This window comes from Taudactylus pleione, unplaced genomic scaffold (assembly GCF_031769625.1).
Source record: "Taudactylus pleione unplaced genomic scaffold, aTauple2 ptg000086l, whole genome shotgun sequence".
Lineage (NCBI taxonomy): Eukaryota > Metazoa > Chordata > Amphibia > Anura > Myobatrachidae > Taudactylus > Taudactylus pleione.
The window spans coordinates 6,682,554-6,694,642 of record NW_028284488.1 but is presented as its reverse complement, the minus strand read 5'-3'; the positions used below and the strand labels follow the sequence as shown (position 1 = coordinate 6,694,642).

Below are 12,089 nucleotides of genomic sequence, written 5' to 3'. Positions count from 1 at the left end.
GGAGCTAGATGATATAAGACTTAGAAAAAGAGCTAAGATAAAAGTACATTATTATAGAGGTAAACTGACATTAACACAGATAAGTATGCATTAGGATACTTTGTAAAGCACAGAGCCGCACAAATAGTAGCAAGGGAGGCACCAGGTTTATGCAGCCACTAGACAGGGAGTTCAGTGATGAAAGTCCATTTTATGTAGTCCACAGGATCTTGTAGTATGATGAATGTGAACTCACAATTGTTCATCCCACTTTGTTCAATTTATTTTTTGGTTATTGTTTGTTTGTAGATTGGTGGGTTTCCATCTGTTTCACTTCTGTTTAACGCTGATATAACGCCAATAATCGATTTAAAATATAATTGGCACTTTTAAATCGGGCACTTCTAAGATAGGGCACTCCAGCCAAAGGCTATACAGCCTTAATATGAACATTACATAGGAGACCTGGCATGTGAATCTACTGATTACTAACTACCCCCAAAACACTCCCACTATCATTGCCAGCAGTAAATTACCTTAAACAAACAAATAGCACATACCATTAAGCTAGCATCTGGGTCTATATATCTAGAAGCTAACAAAGAAAACAAAAACATAAAAAACTAAATTCAAAACCATCAGCTACAGATACTATGCAGTGATAAACTACTTAATCTAACATTACTTCTAAGTTAATTGTTCAGAGCAGTAGTCAATTACCGAATACACCTGAGGCAGGGACATACACATACAATGCAGCGAGAGTATGCTGGGAGCAGTAGTCAATTACCGAATATTATATTATCCTTTACACTACACATTTAGGGAATCACAAAACAAACAAATGACATACAATGCAATGAAATAGAATGCAAGGTTGGTCCTGACGAAACAAGCTTTAAATCAACGAGGTGTTATACACTGGACACATAAGGGGGCTTGGAGACATTAACAATTGTAGCTGCTTGTTCCTTCCTCTAGATAGTTGATGATTACAGGTATACTGCTAGTTTCTGTCTACAAGTAATCTGTGTTAGGAGAGCACACCCCATGCTGTCTCCACTCTATCAAGCAGCACTGGACCCCGGACTGTAGGAGGTGCGACTTCCGACTCTTGTACCCTACCTCAGATTGCTTGGCTATACCACACGTCCTCAGCTTCATCCTCTATGGAGAGAATATGTGCCCCTGAGAGCCTCTATAATGGAGAGAGACGTTGTTACAGAGACCAGTGACCCTACAAGTTCCATTACACCACCATATATATATGCTAGTGTGCGCTTAATCCCCTTCCACCACTGTATGTATACACACAGGTGTGTGCTCCCGTTTGTCCGCACACCACCTGTGCTCCCCATACATTCCTGGCTGGATCTCGTATATCCATTATATATATGCGTATTGTGTACCTGTTGTACATACCAGGTTTATTAACCGTGTGTCATCCTGCAAACATGTTCTGCCTGATTAATAAACCAAAGACCTGGTTAAGTTATCTATCATATGGACTGACCTCCATCACACACTGCTGCCACCTATACCATCTATCGGGTCTGCCAATAATTTGCTGGTTCTAGGCTCCAGTCAGGATATAATTACAAGTAAAACACAAGATCCCAGTTCTGGGCATTTGTAATAATAATAACAACAGGTATTGTACTAGTTCCTGGCTCTAGAGCAGTAGTTCTCAATCATTTTCTACTTCCCCTGGCAGCCCATTTAAGTTATTTGTACCCGAACATTTGCAAAGTGATACATTTGTAATGAATATAATTGCAATTAGATAAAATGTTTAGCTGCCACTATATATAAAAGCAATAAATATAATATCATCAAGATTTAAATAAAAGACACAATACAATGAACTGTAAATATATACCGTATTTCACATATATTACAGTTAAAGAAAACTTAAAATTAACAGAATTATAGTTCACATATGTTTTCTTTGTATTTTTTAAAGTTATGTTATGGTCTAATATTTACAGGGTTAAAGTTTTTCATTTTGTTATCAGTGTCCTACTATGACACACTGATACATTGGACTAGAGATCCCTAACACACTGATTTTCCCATGTGCCTATTTATCACCTTGATGTGTCGTCCACGCCCCATCATTACAGAAAACTTTTCAACATCACAATGAGTCCCCCAGGTTGAGAACCACTATTCTAGACAGTTGAAGATTACATAGAAAAGGTAAAAGTAAAGGTGCCCATACACGGTGCAATAAAGCAGCCGATCCGACGGATTGGTACGATTTGGCTGCTCTATCGTACCGTGTATGGGCATGATATTGGACAGAGCGCGCACCCGTGGGGTCGTACATCGCATCCCCCAGATCTTACTGCAGGTTCAGTCGATCTGGGGATGCTATGTGCGATACCATGCAGCGCTATGCGGGTGGGGGAGGGAGAGCCGGCATATCGGGTGGTCGGCCACTCTATTGCACCATGTGTGGGGACCGCCCAATATGTCGGACGTCGGATCTCCCATCGAGTTGCGCGGTGCATATCGCCCTGTGTATGGCCAGCTTACATCTCCTTTCCTGGAGCTAATAATACATTACAATATACTGTATATATGTAAGACCACAATACTTGTATGTTAATAACAAATGAGAAAACAATCTCAGCTGACATCCAGCCCATCTGATATTTCCAGATGTTCCATTTCCTCTTTTTTAATTCACTTGACCACAGATCCAAATAACATGAAAGAAATAACAAAAAACAAAAATGATTGAAGTGTAACATACTAAACAGAAAGAGAAGTATTGTGATATATATAGTGTGCACTGGATAAAAAACGAGCCAGTTTGTCAAGTATAGAACTCTTACAAACTTGCACCAATGTCCTAGGGTGGTTGCAATGGCAACGGAGAGTCTTTAGGATGCTCTTTAAATCTCGTTTGACCCAGGAGAAAGATACATAAATGCTGACAAAGGGCCTGATTCAGGGATGGACGCTATACCACAGTCGCTGCATCTTTGTACACAGCAGCTATGCTAAAATATGCAAAAGCCACAGGAGGAGTCTTGTGTAAAAAGACACCTATTGCAGGCCTCTATGATCCGCTTCTGTGTCCAAAGACGCAGCAATGAATCCACTGCGTGAACATCGACCATCTGAGTAACCCTTAGGTTACACAGAAAAAAGGAAAATGCAGGTGCACGCTCTAAGCACTAAGGGCCTGATTCAGCAAGGATTGCAACTGCTAAAGCGTATGCAGATGGCCGATTGTTGCGTACTGCGTATGTATTGCAGTGCGCATGCGCGAACCAGCCACTGCGATTGGGACTGCGATCGCAGTGACTACACAGACCCATCAAAGAGTTATTAACAGAAAGCGCCATTTGGGGGTGGTGACGGGGGAGTGGTCAGAGAGTCATAGGCTTGTCAGTGCGTTTGTATGCCGTTGCAGGGGTGTGCATAAATTAGCCACTGCGATGGCATACGCAGCTTGAGCTCTCAATGCATGCAGGAAAGTTAGCAATTTGGTGGTAGGGTCAGACCTGCCTTAAATGTGCGAGTGACTCTGATGTACTTCGATGTTACCCGATGTTTTGGCTGGATTGCAAGGTATTACGGATGTGCGAGAGGGGAAGTGGGCGTCAGTGAGAGTGCTTTGCGATTGCAATTATTAGCATACTTTCACAGCAGAACTGCGTGCGCAATTGCTACCGTGATCACAATAGCGATCTTTGATGAATCAGGCTCTAAGAGTACTGATAATGAGAACAATTATAATAAACTATTCAATTTAACATGGAGTGCAATTGCCCAAAAATGCAAGCCCACCTACCATGTCACGGTGACCTCAACAGGTTGGTTCCTAACATTCCTAAGGTTCAAATACAGAACATGGGGCGAGCTCAGGGAGGACAGAAACCTCCCGTGGAGCAGAAGGGCCAGACAAACCGCCCCAGAAATCCACCAGTGAGCGATATCTAGCAGTTTAAGTTTTAAAATTTGTTACATCGTTAAGAATTAGCAGCTTAGGTGCTAAACAGTATATAACAAATATAGCCCAGGCGCTGAGGAGTTGCAAAAGGACTTAATAGATTCAATGTGGTTGTGTGGGATAGTCACTCCCACTGATCAGAAAAATGTGCACAAAAGAGATAAAGCAACCACAGAATCCAGGAGTCGTTAATAAAGGTTACTCAAACCAGTGCAGAAATTCTGATAGTAAAAATTGTATATTTATTACCATTAAAATACAGAACATAGATAAATAATAAATCATATAAAATAATCAAAAAAACATATAGCAGCTAAATCACATATAATTAGAGATCATGAGGATGGAGTAATCTTTAAAAGTGTATTAGAATGTCTCAAGCTGGAAGCACAAATTATCAAGGGGTAAACCTGAGCCTTTTAAGAAGCGTCTTGCTTGTTTGTAAAGCAGTGGTTAAAAAGTAACTAGATGTATCATCCGGCAGTTCAGTGAACTAAGTTGCAAACAATCAATTAGTGAAAGTTCACAAAGTTACTTTCCGGGCAGGCGTATAAACCTGCATGTTATTTCAATATTCCATCTAGTGAGTATAGAGGAATAGTCGGGTTGAACTTTTGGAGGCTATTCCTCTATACTCACTGTTCTAGATGGAATATTGAAACAACATGCGGATTGGTACGCCTGCCCGGAAGGTAACTTAGGATATCATAGAAATGCACAATTGGCCCTGCTCCTCCTCACTGACTAATTCCCAGCATTATCCTCCCCATTTCACCAGGAAGTGTGTGGGATGCAGGAGGAACACCTACTGGGAGATTGAGAGTTTCCCGGCGGTTGCAGGAAAGTCCCCATTCCTTGATACAGTAGGTATCATCTCCTCCAGGCTATGAGAGTCCTGTAGAATGAATTCTCACCTGCAGCTGTTTCACATTCGGGCAGCAAATGACGCGCCTCATGTCCATGGCCTGCACATAGACAGCTAAGAGGCGGCAAAAATGTATGTTCTCACCTTGTTTGCTTGGGTTTCATTTGGGTTCTCCGGTTTCCTCCTCCAGTTAAAAAAAATATTAGTAGGTATCCCTCAGTGTATTGTACACTGAGTGAGCTCCTCCATCCCATCTCGGACTCTTCTGCACCTGCAATATGGAGTAGGCTTACCCTCTCGGCTCACCGCAAACCACTGGGCAGGCTCCTCCAGGCTCTGTTCACTCCTTATACTGTTAGTAGCAGTGCAAGGATGTCATTGGTTGACAATTGAAGTCTGACACTTATGAGTAATGCATGCTGGAGACAGGCTGCTTTCTAGAGTTGCACCGTGAGCACAATCAAGAACAGGATCTCACTGTGCACCCTCAAAATACATGCACTGCATAATGGGGGGGGAAAGGGAAGCTCGGGGCCCGGTACATTTCTCCCCCTAGTATCCTCCTGTCACCTGGCCTGGTCAAGAGCCATGCATAAGGCTGACCTATGGACAGGACAGTAGGCTAGGAGGGAGAAAAGCGCTAAACATTACCTTGGTGGTATCCTCACAGTATTGACAAAATAGAGTTAGAGGGATTATAGTAAAGACACATGCAGGGGAGGGTAAATAAAGAACAGTTCGGAGGAGAGGGAATATTAATAATGAAAGAAATGCACTCACAGTTCAAAGCTAATGTTTAATTGAAAAAAGTGTAAAGCAGTATTTGTCAATGTTTTGGCCTGCTAGTGACCATCTTCACTTCACTATATCTAAAACATTGGCACATATTGCTGGACACTTTTGTGAATTAAACTTCACTCTTGATTGGACCTTTTGCTATTTTCATTATAGAATCACAGTGAAATTCCCTTTGATATTAAAAGAGTTTAATGCCTCCAATGAGTTTGCAAATTTTCCCCTACCGGCCCACCTGCCAGACATTCATTTTTATTGCTTTGCAGGCCGGACTGGTGACTGATATTAATACATGAGGAGTAGGGGAAAATTAGGCCGCCTCCAGGAACTCCTGGGATATATTTTTATTTTACAGTACTTTACTGACAGCACAGTACAGAAAGCTTAACAGTTAGGAGTGTTGATTACTGACAGTGACAAGTCTATAGTAAGTAGAGATGTGCGTCGGACCATTTTTGCTGGATTTGGATTTGGTTCTGATTTGTCGTCCAGCTTTGGATTTGCCAAACCGCTGTGACTGGTTTTGGATTTGGATATTTTATTAAAATTTACAAAAAAGCTAAAATCACATAATTTGGGCTTTTTTTGTTGTTCCTAGAGTACTATTAACATCAATAACATTAATTTCCAGTCATTTACAGTCAATTTAGACCACCTCACAGCTCACAAAATAGTTTTCACCATTATTGGCCAAAGGCTGCAATGAGCTGGCTGGTTACTAAGCGACAGAGCAGCGGCACAGTCATCGCAGTTTAAAGCACATCTGTGAAACATTACCACACAGCAGTGGCAGAAATTAAAGGTAGTGCAAGATGGAATTGTCCTTCGGCCCTCCCACTCACCCAGTGGGGTACGGCCAGCAGAGTCACAGTACTTGTATACACAGTGGGCTACGGCCCAAGGAGTCACAGTGCTTGTATACACAGGGGGGGTACGCAGAGTAGGCCCTAGCCAATTTTGACTAGTGCCCCCTAGGTAATTTTATACAATATTTTCAATAATTTTGTGGCTCAAACAAAGTTTGTGTACAGAAATTAGATTAATTTATGTTTCATATACACCTTATTCACAAAGCCTGAAGGTAATTTTATACAATAGTTTAAATCATTTTGTGTCTTAAACAAAGTTTGTGTACATTGAACCATCAAAAAGCAAATGTTTCGCTATCTCAGTCATGTTAAAAAAATTACGTATTTTGGAATATTTGGATATGGGAGACTCAACGTGTGTGTGTGTGTGTATATATATCTATATATACGTATGGTGTAGTATAAAGCATCTGAAGCATTGAAATAAGCTACTGCTTGTAACAGTGTTTATTTGAAATCCGTGGAGTGCCACCCATGTCATGCATGTATTGTTTGGAATATACAATTCCAGGGTGGGGACCCAGGTAAATCAATACAAATTTAGTGGAGTGCCACTCAAATGATGCTGTTTTATATGTGCCTCCCATGTCATACTCCTGAGATTTTATATAAAAATAAGATAATTATAACTTATAAACATCTTTTTTTTTTATTTAATAATTTTTATAGTTAACACACCACCAGCTTTGTGTGGCTCCCTGAGACAGCATGGAAACAAGAGATGAGGCAGCAATGGCTCAGCCTCGCTTCTGTATAGTCAAACACTGCTTGCAGAGCTGGGGGTGGGGCCACACCAAGGGCAGTAAGCTGCACAAACAGATAGCTAATAGAGGCATGTCTCTGAGTATGGAGGGCATGCCGTGAACACTGATGGACACCTTGGATGTGTCACGTGACCAGAAAGTGCATTGCAGTGTTTAAAAATTGGAGCTCAGTAACAAGAGAAGACATAGTGATGCAGGTAAGAGAATCAATGGAAACTGAAGTTTAGTGTAGTGAGGAGAGCGTTAAGTAAGTAAGTAGGGGATGAGACAGCACTCAGACCCATCTTCATGTGTTCCTCCCCAGCCATTGACCTCACTGCACGTCACTAGTATATATATATATGTTTTGGGGATTCATTGGATCTAAATACCTGTGAAACCTGACACACACATACATACATACATATATATACTGTACATATATATATATATATATTTATATATATTATACAGACACATCCAGAGACCAAAGCTGACCCCTTTACATAAATGCAGAAGCGCAGCATTCCATGGAGTTCAAGGAAATAACCACAGCACAAGGCTTAATTTTACCAACATTTAGCCTTGTGCTGTGGTTATTTCTTTGAAATCCACGGAGTGCTGCCATTCTTCTGCATTCCTCAGCTCCTCTGAGTCAGATGCAGCACCCCTCTCTGCCCACAGTGCCCAGTGTCAGCCCGCCCCGCCTGTCTGCCAGCCTGCCTGAGCTAGTTAAACTTACGTTTTGATGTAGCTAATGCTGCTGCTGTAGACAATGTAGACACCTGGTCCGATGGCTGGGTGCTGAGCAGCGGCAGGTGGCGGCTAATATGGAAGCAGAGCCGTGAGGTCACTCAAGGCTCTGCTCCGCAAAGGCCCATGAGAGGAGTGGCCGCGGCTGAGCATGCATAGCATGCCCTCCCGTGGCCATCTTGTATCCTTCTGGCTCACGGTCAGTCACAAGGCTGGATTAAGCCATTAAGCCTTCGGGGGACCCTGGGCACTTAAGACAGGGAGACCCTCTTCCTCTTGTCAGCAACAAGTTGTGTGTACAGCTTCTCCCCCTAAACCTCCAGGTCCTACCGGCACTAAACATAAAATATATGTATATATATATACACACACACACACACACATTATATATATATATATATATATATATATATATATAATGTATTAGTCCACAGGCAGCACTCCGAACAAAGAAAAAAAATTACCCACTCACGAAGCCTTCATATGCAACATTTCAGCGCCTTTATTGACACTTTTGTCAGGCTAGAATGAACAATCAAACATACCACTGCACTGCACACTGAGTGCCTATCACTGCAGCGGCGGCAGGGGGCTTAGCGTCAGAGTCCTAAGCATTCCAGTCGCCCTAGGCATTTGCTTAGAATGCCTATGTCTATGACCGGCTCTGGAGGTACGGCACTTGTTTACACAGTGGGCTACGGCCCAAGGTAACACAGTGCTTGTATACACAGTGGGCTACGGCCCAAGGAGTCACAGTGCTTGTATACACAGTGGGGTACGGCCAACAGAGTCACAGTAATTGTATATACAGTGGGCTACGGCCCAAGGAGTCACAGTGCTTGTATACACAGTGGGGTACGGCCAACAGAGTCACAGAAATGGTATACACAGTGGGCTATGGACCAAGGAGTCAGAGTGCTTGTATACACAGTGGGGAACAGCTCCAAAAAAAACCTGTGTTTTTTCTTGTTTAAAAATATTACTTTACTTTTTCTTTACACTGGAGCAGATGGGCATGAGTACAGCGCAGCATACATCAGCATGCCTTGTACACACAGCCACTTGTGAGTCTGGACATAGCCACTTTAATCAGCAGAGTATAGCGCAGCCGTAACTAAGGTAGTCCGACCTATGCCATGGCACAGGGCACCGCAGGCCAGGGGGGCGCTGTTTGGGCCTGTCAATTTTCCTATTTATTATCATTCTCGCTTGTAGCTTCCTCTTCTTTTATCCCCAGCATCTCCTGGATTCCCTATCTCTTCCCTGGCCTTTCCCCATGAAGACATGGCCCTATCCGGTGTACTATCTTATGTCCCTATTTAAAAAATGGAGGGGGGCGCCAAAAAGTCTACTTACGGCTCTGTAGCGTAGCATACATCAGTGTACCCTTAAAGATGCTCCAGAAAGTTTTGGACATATATAATTTGTCCTGGTATGAGGAGGAATCTTCCTTGAATCTTTAAATCTTGTTTAGCCTGAGATAAAGGTTCTAGTTTATTTTATTCACACTATGTGATGTACCATGTTCAGCCTGATCCCAATGGTGCTAGCAGACATCTACTTTACATCGCCATCTTGTGCATAGAGACGCCCACCTCCAGCCTCTCACATCCGCTGCTTATGTACAATAGCGAAAACAAACATTGGTCGCACATTGTACCTCTGAGTAAGCCTATGATTTCCCAGAATGAGCGTCTCACCTAAGACGTTGGTGCCTCTGCAGCTGTGAACAAATTTATAGAGGCTCACTTGGGCACACCCAGAAAATGTCCCGGACACAACTGTGTTTTTCTAGCCACCCCGTTGCCTCACCAAACGCTGACTACCTGTTACTCACTTTGCAACCAGAACTTTATCTAGCTTCTGTTATACTGTATATGAACTACTTGCAATATTTTACTACTGTGTGCTTGACACCTTGCTTAGCATTTGACTTTTGTTGATCTCTGCCAGTCTGACTCCTGACTACAGTACCTGCTTGAACATGACAATTTTGCTGCTTGTGGCCTACCAGCCACTGTAGGCCTGACGATCCTGTCTTTGTACTAATATCGTATTTCTACTGCCCTGTGCTTGCCTGATAACGTTGTACTTACTGTGCAGCTCATTATAGTATTATCCAATAAAAATGTTTATTAATTGTGTAACAGCTTGTTCTGTTATATAATTTGAGTGTATTATTTAATTCTGCAATTATTATACCTCCTCATGTAAACTGCTATACTTCCTTCACCTGACAGAGGTGAAATGCAATTATTACACACATAGTGAGTACTGATAACGGGAGAGTGAGTGATATAGTGGAATTGTTTGAAGGATAAATTATGTATTTTTATTACAAGCTCACAAGTGAATAATAACATGTTTTTGTAGCCGAAAATTATATTTATACAAGTAAGGTGAAATAGCACTATGACAGTGTGTTGCTGTGGCAGACATGTTCTGTATTAGGTATAGGGTCATTTTGTATAGTTTTTGATTAAGCACACTGTTAGTAGAAACCTAACATTTTAAAGAAATATATAAATATCTTATTGTACTTTTCATGTAATTAAAAAAAAAAAAATGAACACAACTACTAACATTAATAGTACACACTCTGTAAAATCCTAATTGGATTGTAGAGTTATTACCACCCCCACTATTATCAAAAACTCCATGGGAAAATCACTTGGCTCACGATTTTTCCGATAGTCCTCCGGAAGAGTGGATGGATCTCCCACATCCTGCCCACTTCCTAGTGAAGCGCAGGATGGGGAGAGTAATACCCACAATTGTGGGTGTATGGTGAGGGGGAAGGGCCAATATTCAGAAAATGCTATCATTTTGGCCCTCTCCTCTTCTTAGACCCACAGGATTATGCCACGGTAGGAGTGGAGCTTAAGGACACAAAGCATCCCCCTCTCGGAGATGAGTTAAAAAATGTAGGCAAGTATGATTTGCACTTCCCTATAACAGGTGCACAAGATACGCCTCCTATTAGGCATATACTGTATACATGTATCTTCACAAGCCTAATTTGCATAAATACGTCTAGGTGAGAAGTTGAGAACATACCGTCCCAACCCTGCTCCACCTCTCCAGGCACAGGTAGCCTAAAGCTGGCCAAAGATTATCTGTCCAACCAGCCAACTAGTTGATTGGTTGGAATGAAAATCTGGTAAGGTATGAAAGCAAATGACAATCAGCAATTTGCTCCCAAATGCCGGAAAAAGGACAAAAACTGTTGTTTGAACAAATTATTTAAATCAAACATTTAACAAACTTGTCTGAACGACCATTTTCATCTGTTTTCTGGCATTTAGGAGCAAATTGCTGATCAGCATTTACTCCCATGCGTTACCAGATTTTCATTCCAACCCCTCAACTAGTTGGCTGGTTGGACAGATAATCTTTAGATGTGTGGCCAGCTTAATGGTGGGTACACACTACACGATATGCTCCCTGAGCGATATCGTGTAGTGTTGTCCCCGGCAGGCTGTGCTCAATGTCGTTCATGACATTGAGCACAGCCGCTGAACGATATCATTAACGGTATCGTTCAGCGCCGGGCTCTCTCCCCCATTCCCTGACATGCAGCAACCTGACGAGATCGTCAGGTCGGCCTGCATGTCAGCCCGATGAACGATAATGACGAACGACCCGCGGGAACGCGCGTCATCGTTATCGTTCATCTTTTTGGGGTTAAAAATGGACGATAAAGTGGACGACTGAACGATATCGTTATCGTTCAGTCGTCCACTTTATCGCCCAGTGTGTACGCACCTTAAGCGTAACATTCTGCAAATCTACATAAGTGCATATACAGGTGTTTGATGTGCTAAAGAATTGGTTCAATTAGTTGGTTTGGGTAGAAGTTCATTTGGCACTGATCTTGTGTGATCTGTCAGAGATGATGTGCTGGTAGCTTAATAATGTTGTCATGGGCTGTTTCTCAGGAGCACACTGAACATTATCCTGTCAGTATATTGGCCATTCACAGTCCCATTAATTAATATTTATGAATATTCCTGACCCTCCAACATGACCCTTTCCACCCTGTACAAATTGCTCTGCTCTTGGACTTCCCACGTAATTTTTGATTTGAAACACCTGTCTCATCAATTACCTAGTTCAACACA

At 42.2% G+C, this 12,089-nt stretch overlaps 1 protein-coding gene across 3 annotated transcripts in view; it reads left to right on the top strand.

Annotated features, from left to right (window-relative positions):
- Positions 1 to 12,089, top strand: part of LOC148529144 (uncharacterized) — a 486,130-nt gene that overhangs the window by 415,076 nt on the left and 58,965 nt on the right. The gene's annotated exons all lie outside the window — the stretch shown is intronic.